This window comes from Schistocerca americana, chromosome 2, assembly GCF_021461395.2.
Source record: "Schistocerca americana isolate TAMUIC-IGC-003095 chromosome 2, iqSchAmer2.1, whole genome shotgun sequence".
NCBI classification, from domain to species: Eukaryota; Metazoa; Arthropoda; class Insecta; order Orthoptera; family Acrididae; genus Schistocerca; species Schistocerca americana.
The window spans coordinates 934,893,431-934,908,929 of NC_060120.1; the positions used below are offsets into that span (position 1 = coordinate 934,893,431).

General features: G+C 45.8%; 1 pseudogene; it reads left to right on the plus strand.

The window, feature by feature from the left end:
- Nucleotides 1-14,718: 14,718 nt before the first annotated feature.
- LOC124597260 lies at nucleotides 14,719-14,836 on the plus strand (annotated as a pseudogene).
- Nucleotides 14,837-15,499: the final 663 nt, after the last annotated feature.

The window sequence follows — 15,499 nt, forward strand, 5'->3', positions numbered from 1 at the left end:
GGCGTTAAAAAACATCCCAAAGGTGATCTACAGGATTCAGATAAGGACTCTGTGCAGGCCTCTCCATTACAGGGATGTTGTTGTCGTGTAACCACTCTGACACAGGCCGTCCATTATGAACAGCTGCTCGATCGAGTTGAAAGATGCAGTCGCCATTCCCGAATTGCTCTTCAACAGTGGGAAGCAAAAAGGTGCTTAAAACATCAATGTAGGCCTGTGCTGTGATAGTGCCACGCAAAAAAACAGGGGTGCAAGTCCCTCAATGAAAAACACGACCATACCATAACACCACCGCCTTAGAATTTTACTGTTGACACTACACACGCTGGCAGATGACGTTCACCGGGCATTCGTCACATCCACACCCTGCCATCGGATCGCCACATTTTGTACCGCGATTCGTCATTCCACACAAAGTTTTTCCGCTGTTCAATCCTTCAATGTTTACGCTCCTTACACCAAGTGAGTCGTCGTTTGGCAATTACCGGCGTGAAGTGTGGCTTATGAGCAGCCGCTCGACCATGAAATCCAAGTTTTCTCACCTGACGCCAAACTGTCATAGTACTTGCAGTGGATCCTGATGCCGTTTGGAATTCCTGTTTGATGGTCTGGATAGATGTCTGCCTACTACACATTACGACCCTCTTCAACTGTCGGTGGTCTCTGTCAGTCAACGGACGAGGTAGTCCTGTACGCTTTCGTGCTGTACGTGTGCCTTCACGTTTCTGCTTCACTATCACACACACACACACACACACACACACACACACACACACACACGTGGACCTAGGGATGTTTAGGAGATTGGAAATCTCGCGTACAGACGTATGACACAAGTGACACCCAATCACCTGACCATGTTCAAAGTCTGGGAGTTCCGCGGATAACCCCATTCCGCTCTCTCACGATGTCCAATGACTACTGAGGTCGCTGATATGGAGTACCTGGCAGTAGATGGCAGCACAGTGTACCTAATATGAAAAACGTATTTTTTGGGGATGTCCGGATACTTTTGATCGCATAGTGTATCTATCGAAAAGAATACGGATCTCGTATCATAAATGTGTTCTACAGCTGTGGAGAAGGCGAAGCAGAGCATAACTATAAAAAAAGACTAAAAAACTAATCGTGAACAAAAATGTTATAATGCGAAGAAATTGAATTGCCTTCGAGACAGAAGATTCAGTACGTTTCTCACACGCAACAGAGATTAAAAAATAATTTTTCTCCAAGCTAATGACAATGTGACAACGAATAACTCTATAACAAAATTAAATTCGAAATAAACGCCAAGAAGTGACCTCACACCAGTCACTGGTCACAACTGACGCCTAATATCGCAGACTACGACACGCGGAACACAACATCTTTAACTATTTACCGGAAGCAACACGAATAGAGCACCGTAAAAAACCGACAGCTGTAACACTCTCTACAATAAACAGAACATTTTTTTTAGAAGAAAGCATATTTATCGCAAAGAAAAGAAGACAGATAAATCGAAGGAATATTATAATTTCCTCCGAAACAGAAGGCACAGTGTTTTGCTTCACACACCAGCAGACAGTAAAAATATTTCTCTTCAAGCCAATGGAAACACGACAATAACGCTATAACGTAATGCTATTCAAAATGCGTACCAAAATTTGCTATCACAGCAGCCACTGCCATTACTCCACGGACTAAAGCCGAACATTAGTATCGCAAATTCTCTTGATCCTGCACGATATCAGCAAAAAGACTAGGTGAAGGCCGAAAGTTATTACAGTACATGGACAAACTCGTCTGTTACCTGAAGTCATGAAACGTGCCTACCTCACTTCTTGTTCATCGCTGCCAGCTTCCCTTCCGTTGGGACTTAGACGGAAGCGTAGCCACATCAGCGCGCTATCATAGGTGCCAGATACCGTTTGCTCGACACATGGGACACTCCATTTCTGACGTAGGGCAGACACAGAGCTTCTAAGAGGGCACCGTGTGTAATCACAGCAAACGATTTCCGCCTAGTCGTTGCCGGGGAAACAACGCTTAGTGAAATCAAAGCACTCATAAACTCATTGTTGGACAACATCCTCAGTTGTAACGTTTTAAGCACGGAATACCTATGAATGTAGGCAGAGATGGGCCCTGAATTAAAAGAAATGCCCTCTCATATACAATGTTTAACCCCATAAACAAATTAGTAAGCGATGTGACCGCTAAATTTCTGAGATATTACCTAGGCACTGAACACTTACTTTGCGCATCGATTTTCAGTGGGGAGGGCAAAAGAAAACAGAATGTATATCATCTTAAATTGTTGTAATAAACATCTCACTTTGCATGAAAACTTGTAAGCAACGTGGCTTAGACCTTCGTGCGGTGCCGTGCGCGGGTGGTCCAAGTCTGTATAATTGTTCAAAAAATGTTCAAATGTGTGTGAAATCTTATGGGACTTAACTGCTAAGGTCATCAGTACCTAAGCTTACACACTACTTAACCTAAATTATCCTAAGGACAAATACACACACCCATTCCCGAGGGAGGACTCGAACCTCCGCCGGGACCAGCCGCACAGTCCATAACTGCAGCGCCTTGGACCGCTCGGCTAACCCCGCGTTGCCAATTCTTCAGAAATACAAGATCATATAGGGTGTTCCCGTAAGAGCGGGCAAAAATTTTACAGGACATATAGGATACTCCACTGAACAATTTGAGGTAGGGAACCTGGAGTCGGAGAAGCCAGCTTGATGAGGTATGGCACTAAACTTCAGAAAGAAAATGTGCCGTTAAGACCTCTCCTAAGTGCCATTGGTTCGCCTACCTACTCCTTAGCCAAGTTTTTGACTACGCTGTTGAAACCACATGTGGGCCGTTCGGACTCTTATATAAAGAATTCGACACATTTCATCAGCAGATTGAATGGCATAGTGGTCCAGCCGGGGACATATTGGTCAGCTTCGATGTGGTATCGCTGTTTACCATGGTTCCACTTAATAATGTATTGGAACAGCTGGATCGAATTTTTCCAGCCGATATTTCAGAACTGTTTAAGTGTTGTTTGACGACCACATACTTCAAGTGGAATGAACAGTTTTATGAGCAAATGGATGGCGTGGCTATGGGAAGCCCCCTAAGTCCCGTAATTGCAAACTTCTTTATGGAGAAATTCGAAGAACAGGCCTTAGGTACTGCCAGCAAAAACCCAAATGTATGGTTCCGATACGTGGATGACACGTTTGTGCTGTGGAGACATGGTAGGGAGGAACTAAGCCGGTTCCACGAACATCTGAACAGTATAAACTCGAGAATTCAGTTTACAATGGAGGAGGAGGTAGACGTCAAATTACATTTCCTCGATGTGCTGTTTTTAGAAACGAAAATAGCAGTTTGGGCCACTCAGTATACCGCAAACCCACGCACACGGACCGTTATTTGCTCCGGGATTCGAACCACCACCCACAACAGAAGCGGGGTGTTATCAAGACGTTAGCGGACAGAGCTAGAAATATTTGTGAACCTGAGTTTCTCGACGCTGAGATGGAACATCTCCACAATGCACTAATGAAGAACGGATATTCGTCCGCCGAAATAAAACGTGCGTTGAGGCAGCCACGCAGAAATCATACTGACGTACAGGCTACTGTAAAACCTTTGGAAAAAGCTGGAGTGTATAGGATCCCATGCAGCTGTGGTGATGTTTATGTGGGTACCACTAAAAGAACTGTTTCTAAACGTTTGGAAGAGCACAAGGGAAATTGTAGAAGAGGAGAAACGGAACGATCAGCTGTAGCGGAGCATGCTTTCCAGCCAGGGAAACACAATATTCGTTTCGAGGAGACGCAAGTACCAGCGGCCACAAGCGGATACAACGAAAGGCTCTACAGGGAGGCAATCGAAATCGCTAAACACCCAAATAATTTCAACCGAAAGGAGGAGGGCGTGAAATTAAACGGTATGCCGGTGTTAAAGAAGATATGTACCACCCGTCCACTACTGGGTGATGGCAACGGCGATCGACGGCGACGGACAGCGGCCCATTGCACTGACGTTTTCAAAACACGTGACGTCACACCGCGGTGCGGGAGCGCGCGGACACGGAATTTAGCGGCAGTCAGTAGCGAGCCAGTGGGTGTGTTGGACCTTCCATCGACCTACGGACCCCCTTGAAGATGTCTCCCGCAGTCGGAGACGAAACGTTGGGAATTGAGACAAAATTCATCAATCGACCACGGCATAACAGCCCGGATAATTATAACGGACATGATATTTCCGGCCGTGAAAGTCTACATTTTAGTAACTAAACTTGTCTACCGCTTTGTCTAGCATTACTGTTTTCCAACTTATTTACAACTAACATGCTACAAGTTTACACGTGCTGTGATGTTTATTTACATGCACTTTCTTTATTTCCTGCAAAGAAATAAGGAGGACGAGCCTGATTACTAGAATGGCATGGCAGAGTAGACCGTCTGAATGGCCACCTGTACTTGAGGTTCATGCAAAGAGTTCTGCCGCAACCATCTCAGTGCTGTATTTCCTGGTCGCTGGATTGGAAAGGGAGGCCTTATTCCATGGCCCGCGAGGTCACCTGACCTGAATCTCCTTGATTATTTCCGAGGGGATATCTAAAATCACTGATGTATGAGATCCCAGTGGATACGGAGATGGATTAGTTGCAAAAATTGTAGCTGCCTGTGATGTGATTCGGAACACACCAGGGATATTTTCAGAGTGCGTCAGATGTCATGTTTGCATTGAGGTTGATGGTTGTCGCCTTCAGAGCATTTTGTAAGACACAGTACAAATGGTACATTCATTGTGTCAATGAGCGCGTTTACACTTAAATGTAACTAATGTAAATAGGAAAGTACACATTAATGTGTTTTATTCTTATTATCTACTTAAGCCGGATTCTCCGACTCCAGGTTTCCTACCTCAAACTGTTCAGTGGAGCATCCTCTATGCCCTGTTAAATTATTGCACGCTGTTACGGAAACACACTTTACATAGGATGAAGGACTGCCAGTCCGTCAGCTTCGTCGTCTCTTCCTGCTGAAAACTCATACCTATAAAGACGAAGTATTATATTCACATTGAATGACTTTACGTTTGGATATCAGCTGTAGTGAGAAATCCATGAAAGATTTTATTAACTACAGAAGGCAAATAGTACGTTCAGCAGTTTAGCTATAGTGTACTAAAAGCTGCATGCAAATCAGCACATACTCAAGTAAGAAAGCAATTGTCAAGGAAACTGATTTGAAAGAACGTGTGAATATAAATTCACATAGTATCTCCGAAGACAGTAAATCACGATGCCACTGATAATATTAAAATTCAGAAACCATGTGACACACATTGTTCCAACATGGAACAAAAGTGAATAAGTAAAATTCAATACAAGGCACAAAATACTGACCAAGATTCATTAACAGGAAGTGTTAGAATGCACACTCATTAATACGATAGAGGAATAATCTCATTCAACGCTCCAAGCATGTCAAAAAATCACCTGGACTCAGGAGCTGGTACAAAACGATGGCAGGGAACGATTACGTCGAAAAATCACCTCCTACCGGTAAACGACACAGAAACGTACTGTCCGCTCAAGCAGTGGAATCCAACGTTTCCGAACCACCTTCATAAATTGAAGCAAACCAGTATATTGCCATGTGCATATTCATGTTACAGCGACAAATGACAGAGTTGGTGTGAAGAGAGCGTACTGCTGTGTAGTAAGTCCGCAGCAATATGACCGATATTTAAGGGAGCCAAGGTTCAAATGGCTCTGAGCACTATGGGACTTAACATCTATGGTCATCAGTCCCCTAGAACTTAGAACTACTTAAACCTAACTAACCTAAGGACAGCACACAACAACCAGCCATCATCACGAGGCAGAGAAAATCCCTGACCCCGCCGGGAATCGAACCCGGGCGTGGGAAGCGAGAACGCTACCGCACGACCACGAGATGCGGGCAAGGGAGCAAAGGCGCACTTGTTAAAAAACTAGCGTTTGCGCGTTTCAAGGCTGCACGATGCAATTTACATGATGTGCATGATAGGGGCCTGCTACGTTATGCACTTCAAATTGCGCTTGACATAATTACAGTGATTTAAAGGGAAGCAGTGGATGGTTGCACTATTTCAAGCATTGGTACAGAAACGGAAGACGTAAGATGAAGAAATCTCAAACAAAGCGCAAGCTTGACGATGCACTGCAAACTGCGGAATCGGCCAGAAAATTTGTAGATGAGATAAACAAACCTATCCTAACGTTCAGTAAGGAATTTGTTTTCAACTCTGACCAATCGGGATTTGAAGAGGAAATGCATGCGAGAGGAGCCCTGGAAATCAGAGGCACCAAGAGTGTTATATCGAGATCAACTAACATCAATGACTTTCGGCATTCGTTTGCAATTATGCCCACTGTATATCTGTATGGTAAATTAGCTGGAAGATTTTTATTGTGCTGCGAGAGGCTGGAGGTTCTCTGCCCCCTATGATTATTTCTCGTGTCTGTGATCTTGTAAGGGCAGCAGGTAATGCTTACGTAACAGCAAGCAAGAGTTGGAAAATGGATGTAAGAGAACTGCAACTATGGTATCAGCATTGCTTTTGGCCAAAAGGTGGTCAAAATAACTAGCTTTTGCTTGATGTCTGGTCTGCGTATAAAAATAATACTCCGTTACAGCAAACTGTCCCTCCTCAAAAGTGTGTGGCATGTCATTAATACCACCTGGATCCACTGGACAAATTCAGCCTCTGGATGTTTATTTTTTCCGTGACTAAAAAACATATTATCCACTATCTGCAACTATGCCTTAAAGGATAGTCAGTTTTTCGATAAGCTGCACTACATTCTGTTTCGCATTCGGTTTCATGCCATCACACTCCATCGGTTCTCATCACCCTGTTACACTAATATGATTTCTATACGCATTCTTTAAAAGTGGATACTTAGCTGAACGTCCAACATTCCCAAGAAGTTCGCCTTCGATCTTGATGGTGTGAACATTTGTGATCACTGTGGCGCACCATTTTTCATTCGGTGTCTATAGTGCAATTTATTGGATTAGTTTGAACATTTCTTGAATGTCGACGATATCCATTTTGTGAAGCGTAATACATGCAACTCATAGAAGATTGATCTCTGTACCTCCTGGGTACTCACCTCACGTCGTCATCCTGATGCACATGGTGAGTCATAAGCAGTTAATATTTTTCCTGCCTTAGTTGTTAACACATCACTTTCAAATGAGCCTTACTGAAGACTGAACTTGCAACCTCAAACTCAAGCGATTCCTTGTGAGTATGGACGTCAGTGTTGCCATAATTACGGAGCCCTGTATTATCCGCAGCTCGTGGTCTTGCGGTAGCGTTCTCGCTTCTCGCGCACAGTGTCCCGGGTTCGATTCCCGGCGGGGTCAGGGACTTTCTCTGCCTCGAGATGACTGGTTGTTGTTGTGTCGTCTTCATCACCATCATTCATCCCCATTACGGTCGGAGGAAGGCAATGGCAAACAACCTCCACTAGGAGCTTGCCTAGTACGGCGGTGCGGGTTTCCCGCATCGTCGCCGGCCGGTGTGGCTGTTCCAGGGGCTTCAGTTTGGAACCACGCGACCGCTACGAATCCTGCCTCGGGCATGGATGTGTGTGATGTCCATAGGGTAGTTAGGTTTAAGTAGTTCTAAGTTCTAGGGGACTGACGACCTCAGATGTTAAGTCCCATAGTGCTCGGAGCCATTTGAGCCATTTTTTTCTCAGTTCGTGTGATAGATCTTGTATTACGGCTTCATGAGTACTGTTTGTAGGCCTTCCTCATCCATGCTGCAGCGCCCTAGCACTTTACTGAGGCATCTTTTAGTCGAGCCCATCAAGCCTCTCGCAGTGCAATAAATATCTTGTCAGGAGAGGGAATGGTCCATGTTTCTATTATCTCCCTGTTAGTTGCATGGAAAGTTTGGGCGTTATCACCGTAAAGAGTGTGGAATGCCATGCCGATCTATCAACCTTTGAAAGGCTAATAAGAACTAACCTTAGGTTAGTTCGGTTTAAGTAGTTCTAAGTTCTAGTGGACTGATGACCTCAGATGTTAAGTCCCATAGTGCTCAGAGCCATTGAAACGTACTAGCACTTATTTGTCTCCTAGCGAAGATGAACTCCTCTCGCGACCACAGGTAGCCGAGCGATTCGGTGAACAACGTCATAGAGTTTTTGGGCTGTCTATCTTCACTTCCTTTTTGATCTGCTCTGTCAAGGGTTTACATTATTAGTCTATTGTAGCACCAACTCCACGGATAGCTGTGCATGTTAATGAGTCGCTTCCGGGACGGATCGAATCCTCGAATCCTCCAGCGCATTAATGACAAGGGTCGCTGTACCCGCCGGCCAACCTGGATGTGGTTTTCAGGCGTTTTCCCATACCGCACAACCCACCGCTACGCAAGTCCCGCCTCAGTTACACGTTTCACAAACATTTAGGAAACTGTCGCTCACTGTCACCTAAACACCACTACTCGCAGACTGGGATGCCCGTATTCCGTCCCGGAGGGGTTACGTTTGGCCGTAGGAAGGGCATCCGGCCACCCCTGAAACTAAACACGCCGAAACCCTTAATGACCATGCCGACACTACACCGATGCGGAACGTAGGCACGAGATAAAGAAGAATATTAATATGTAGCATCGGATTTCAAATGATCAATTGTTCCTTCAGTCCTCAAAGAGCGCTTTTCATTCTCGCAGAAAGCTATCTATTTTTATAAATTTGTATCGGGATTTAGCGACAGTATTTAATTTATACTACTCAGGTAGTGACTTTCTACTTGCGTCGTTCTGATCCTCACACATTCCCTGCTTTCGCAATTGGTGGCTCTGAGCACTATGGGACTTAACTGCTGTGGTCATCAGTCCCCTAGAACTTAGAACTACTTAAACCTAACTAACCTAAGGACATCACACACATCCATGCCCTACGCAGGATTCGAACCTGCGACCGATGCAGTCGCGCGGTTCCAGACTGTAGCGCCTAGAACCGCTCGGCCACTCCGGCCGGCTTTCGCAATTTTCTTCAATCTTGTTTCTGGATAAAGTGGTAGCTGCGGTATCACCACTTCTCCAGACACAAAAATGGCGCCTATAACTTCGTACCCTTGGCCATACTTTGGGAATAAACAAACCACATAATTTTGATTATCAAAATTGTGAGAAAAAATATCAATCACTCATAAAACAGAACATTTATCCAAGAGAAACCTATTACGTACCGTAACAAATGCTCTGCATGTATAAAAAAACCTACAACGCACAGTACGAACTTAAAAATTATTCTTAAACTACACTATGTGAACAAAAGTATTCGGGCACCTGGCTGAAAATTACTTACAAGTTCGTGGCGCTCTCCATCGGTAATGCTGGAATTAAATATGGTGTTGGCCCACCCTTAGCCTTCATGACAGCTTCTACTCTCGCTAGCATACGTTCAATCAGGTGCTGGAAGGCTTCTTGGGGAATGGCAGCCCATTCTTCACGGAGTGCTGCACTAAGGAGAGGTATCGATTTCGGTCGGTGAGGCCTGTTCTCGAAGTCGGCTTACAAAACATCCCAAAGGTGTTCTGTACGATTCAGGTCAGGACTCTGTGCAGCCCAGTCCATTACAGGGATGTTATTGTCGTGTAGCCACTCTGCCACAGGCTGTCCATTATGAACAGGTGCTCGATCGTGTTGAAAGATGCAATTTCCATCCCCTAATTGCTGTTAAACAGTGGGAATCAAGAAGGTGCTTAAAACATCAATGTAGGCCTGTGCTGTAATACTGCAACGGAAAACAACAAGGGGTGCAATTCTCCTCCATGAAAAACAAGACTGCACCATAACGCCACCGCCTCCGAATTTTACTGTTGGCACTACACACGCTGGCAGATGACGTTCACCGGGCACTGGCCATACCCACACCCTGCCATCGGATCGCCACATTGTGTACCGCGATTCGTCACTCCACACAACGTTTGTCCACTGTTTAGTCGTCCAATGTTTATGCTGCTTACACCAAGCGAGGCGTCGTTTGCCATTTACCGACGTGATGTGTGGTTTATGAGCAGCCGCTCGATCATGAAAAATGTTTTCTCACCTGAAGCCTAACTGTCATAGTACTTGCAATGGATCCTGATGCCGTTTGGAATTCCTGTTTGATGGTCTGGATAAATGTCTGCCTGTTACACATTACGACCGTCTTCAACCGTCGCGGGCTCTGTCAGTCAACGGACGAGGTAGTCTTGTACGCTTTTGTGATGTACGTGTGCCTTCACGTTTCCGCTTCATTAACACATCGGAAACAGTGGACTTAGGGATGTTTAGGAGTGTGGAAATCACGCGTACAGACGTATCACACAAATGACACCCAATAATCTGACCATTTTCGAAGTCCGGGTAGTTCTGCGGAGCGCCCCATTCTGCTCTCTCATGATGTCTAATGCCAATATGAAAAACTTATGTTTTAGGGGTGTCCGGATACTTTTGATCACATAGTGTATTTATCGAAAAGAAAACGGATCTCGTATAGTAAATGAGCTCTACAGCTGTGGAGAAAACGAAACAAAGCATAACTTTAAAAAGAGTAAAAGACTAATTATGGTGAACAAAAATGTTATAAAGCGAACAAATTGAATTGCCATCGAGACAGAAGATTCAGTACTGTGTTTCTCACACACAACAGAGATAAAAAAATAAGTTCTCTCCAAACCAATAACAATGAGACAACGAATAACTCGATAACAAAATTAAATTCAAAATAAACGCCAAGAAGTGACCTCACAGAAGCCATTAACATTAAGTCACTGGTCAAAAGTATCGCAGGCTACGACACTCGGAACAGAAGATCTTTAACTACACTCCTGGAAATTGAAATAAGAACACCGTGAATTCATTGTCCCAGGAAGGGGAAATTTTATTGACACATTCCTGGGGTCAGATACATCACATGATCACACTGACAGAACCACAGGCACATAGACACAGGCAACAGAGCATGCACAATGTCGGCACTAGTACAGTGTATATCCACCCTTCGCAGCAATGCAGGCTGCTATTCTCCCATGGAGACGATCGTAGAGATGCTGGATGTAGTCCTGTGGAACGGCTTGCCATGCCATTTCCACCTGGCGCCTCAGTTGGACCAGCGTTCGTGCTGGACGTGCAGACCGCGTGAGACGACGCTTCATCCAGTCCCAAACATGCTCAATGGGGGACAGATCCGGAGATCTTGCTGGCCATGGTAGTTGACTTACACCTTCTAGAGCACGTTGGGTGGCACGGGATACATGCGGACGTGCATTGTCCTGTTGGAACAGCAAGTTCCCTTGCCGGTCTAGGAATGGTAGAACGATGGGTTCGATGACGGTTTGGATGTACCGTGCACTATTCAATGTCCCCTCGACGATCACCAGTGGTGTACGGCCAGTGTAGGAGATCGCTCCCCACACCATGATGCCGGGTGTTGGCCCTGTGTGCCTCGGTCGTATGCAGTCCTGATTGTGGCGCTCACCTGCACGGCGCCAAACACGCATACGACCATCATTGGCACCAAGGCAGAAGTGACTCTCATCGCTGAAGACGACACGTCTCCATTCGTCCCTCCATTCACGCCTGTCGCGACACCACTGGAGGCGGGCTGCACGATGTTGGGGCGTGAGCGGAAGACGGCCTAACGGTGTGCGGGACCGTAGCCCAGCTTCATGGAGACGGTTGCGAATGGTCCTCGCCGATACCCCAGGAGCAACAGTGTCCCTAATTTTCTGGGAAGTGGCCGTGCGGTCCCCTACGGCACTGCGTAGGATCCTACGGTCTTGGCGTGCATCCGTGCGTCGCTGCGGTCCGGTCCCAGGTCGACGGGCACGTGCACCTTCCGCCGACCACTGGCGACAACATCGATGTACCGTGGAGACCTCACGCCCCACGTGTTGAGCACTTCGGCGGTACGTCCACCCGGCCTCCCGCATGCCCACTGTACGCCCTCGCTCAAAGTCCGTGAACTGCACATACGGTTCACGTCCACGCTGTCGCGGCATGCTACCAGTGTTAAAGACTGCGATGGAGCTCCGTATGCCACGGCAAACTGGCTGACACTGACGGCGGCGGTGCACAAATGCTGCGCAGCTAGAGCCATTCGACGGCCAACACCGCGGTTCCTGGTGTGTCCGCTGTGCCGTGCGTGTGATCATTGCTTGTGCAGCCCTCTCGCAGTGTCCGGAGCAAGTATGGTGGGTCTGACACACCGGTGTCAATGTGTTCTTTTTTCCATTTCCAGGAGTGTATTTATCGGAAGCAACAGGAATAGAGCACCGTAAAAATACCAAGAGCTGTAACAGACTCTACAGTAAACAGAACATTTTTTAAAGCATATTTATCGTAAGGAAAAAAATACTGATAAATCGATTGAATATCATAATTTCCTCCGAAACAGAAGACACAGTGTTTTGTTTCACATACCAGCAGACAGTAAAAATATTTCTCTGGAAGCCAACGGAATACGACAATAGCGCTATAATGTAATGCTATTCAAACTACGCACAAAAAATTGCTATCACAACAGCCATTGCCATTTCCCCACGGGTTAAAGGCGAACATCAGTATCGCAAATTTCTCTTGATCCTGCACGATATCAGCACAAAGATTAGGTAAAGGCCGAAAGGTATTACAATACATGGGCACTCTCATCTGTTACCTGAAGTCATGAAAAGTGTCTTACCTCACTCCTTGTTTATCGCTGCCAGCTTTCCTTCCGTTTGGGTTAGACGGAAGCGTAGCCGCTTCAGCACGTTATCATAGGTGCCAGATTCCGGTTGCTCCACACATTGGACACTCGATTTCTGACGCAGGGCAGACACAGAGCTTCTAATAGGCCACCATGTGTAGTCACAGCTAACGCTTCCCGCCTAGTCGTTGCCGGGGAAACAACGCTTTGATGGCAGCTTTCGCCGTCTATTGTCGTGGGTTGTAACAGCGGGTAGATGGACCCACAATGAAATCACAGCACTCATAAACTCATTGTGGGACACCACCCTCAGTTGTAACGTTTCAGTAACGTTTTAAACACGGATTACCTATAAAAGAAGGCTGAGATGGGCCCTGAATTTAAAAAAAAAAATTCCCTCTCATATACAATTTTTTTGCCCCATGAAACAAATTAGTAAGCGATGTGACCGCTTAATTTCTGGGATATTACCTAGGCACTGAACACTTACATTGCGCATCGATTTACAGTGGGATGGCAAAAGAAAACAGAATGTATATGATCTTAAATTGTTGTGATAAACATCTCATTTTGCATGAAAACTTGTAAAAATGGCTCTGAGCACTATGGGACTCAACTGCTGAGGTCATTAGTCCCCTAGAACTTAGAACTAGTTAAACCTAACTAACCTAAGGACATCACAAACATCCATGCCCGAGGCAGGATTCGAATCTGCGACCGTAGCGGTCTTGCGGTTCCAGACTGCAGCGCCTTTAACCGCACGGCCACTTCGGCCGGCTTGAAAACTTGTAAGCAACGTGGCTTTGAGCTTCGTGCGGTGCTGTTCGCGGTTGGCCCAGTCAGAAATACAATATCACATAGGGTGTTTCGATAAGAGTGTGCAAAAATTTAACAGGACATATACGATACTCCACTGAACAATTTGAGGTAGGGAACCTGGAGTCGGAGAACTAAACTTGTCTACCGCTTTGTCTAGCATTACTGTTTTCCAGCTTATTTACAACTAACATGCTACAAGTTTACACGTGCTGGGCTGTTTATTTAGATGCACTTTCTTTATTTCCTGCGCCGGCCGAAGTGGCCGTGCGGTTAAAGGCGCTGCAGTCTGGAACCGCAAGACCGCTACGGTCGCAGGTTCGAATCCTGCCTCGGGCGTGGATGTTTGTGATGTCCTTAGGTTAGTTAGGTTTAACTAGTTCTAAGTTCTAGGGGACTAATGACTTCAGCAGTTGAGTCCCATAGTGCTCAGAGCCATTTGAATCATTTTTTATTTCCTGCAAAGAAAAACAAGGAGGACGATCCTGATTAATAGGATGTCATGGTAGAGTAGGCCGTCTGAATGGCCACCTGTATTTGAGGTTAGTGCAAAGAGTTCTGCCGCAACCATCTCAGTGCTGTATTTCCTGGTTGCTGGATTGGAAAGGGAGGCCTTATTCCATGACCTGCGAGGTCACCTGACCTGAATCACCTTGATTATTTCCGTGGGGATATCTAAAATCATTGGTATATGGAATCCCAGTGGATCCGGAGATGAAATTAGTTGCTAAAATTGTAGCTGGCTGTAATGTGATTCGAAACACACCAGGGATAATTGTCAGAATGCGCCAGATGTCATGCTTGGATTTAGGTTGATGGCTGTCGCCTTCAGAACATTTTGGAAGACACAGTGCAAATGGTACATTCATTGTGTTGAAATGAAATGGCTCTGAGCACTATGGAACTTAAATGCTGAGGTCATCAGTCCCCTAGAACTTAGAACTACTTAAACCTACCTAACCTGAGGACATCACACACATCCATGCCCGAGGCAGGATTCGAACCTGCGGCCGTAACGGTCGTGCGGTTCCAGACTGTAGCGCCTAGAACCGCTCGGCCACACCGTCCAGCATTCATTGTGGCAATGAACGTATTTACACTTAAATGTAACTGATGTAAATAAAAAAGTACACATTAATGTGTTTTTATTGCTATTATCTCCTTAAGACAACGGTCTTGCCGCAGTGGATACACCGGTTCCCGTCAGACCACCGAACTTAAGCGCTGTCGGGCGTGTTCGGCACTTGGATGGGTGACCATCCGGGCCGCCATGCGCTGTTGCCATTTTTCGGGGAGCTCTCAGCCTCGTGATGCCAACCGAGGAGCTACTCGACCGAATAGTAGCGGCTTCGGTCAAGAATACCACCATAACTTCCGGGAGTGCGGTGCGCTGACCACACGCCCCTCCTATCCGCATCCTTCCATTGAGGATGACATAGCGGTCGGATGGTCCTGATGGTCCACTTGTGGCCTGAAGACGGAGTGCTTATTATCTCCTTAAGTTGGATTCTCCGACTCCAGGTTTCCTACCTCAATTTGTTCAGTAGAGCACCCTCTATGCCCTGTTAAATTATTGCACGCTCTTACGGGAACACCCTGTATAATTGCACTTTACATAGGATGAAGGACTGCCAGTCCGTCAGCTGCATCATCTCTAACTATGCGTTTCCTGCTGAAAACTCATACATATAAATACGAAGTATTATATTCACATTGAATGACTTTACGTTTGGATATCAATTGCAGTGAGACAGCCATGAAAGATTTTACTAACTGCAGAAGGCAAATAGTATGTTCAGCTATTTAGCTATTTCGTGCTGAAAGCAGCGTGCAAATCAGCACAAACTCAAGTAAGAAATCAATTGTCAAGGGAACTGATTTGAAAGAACGTGTGAGTATAAATTCACATAGTATCTCCGAAGACAGTAAATCACGAAACCCTTTTGT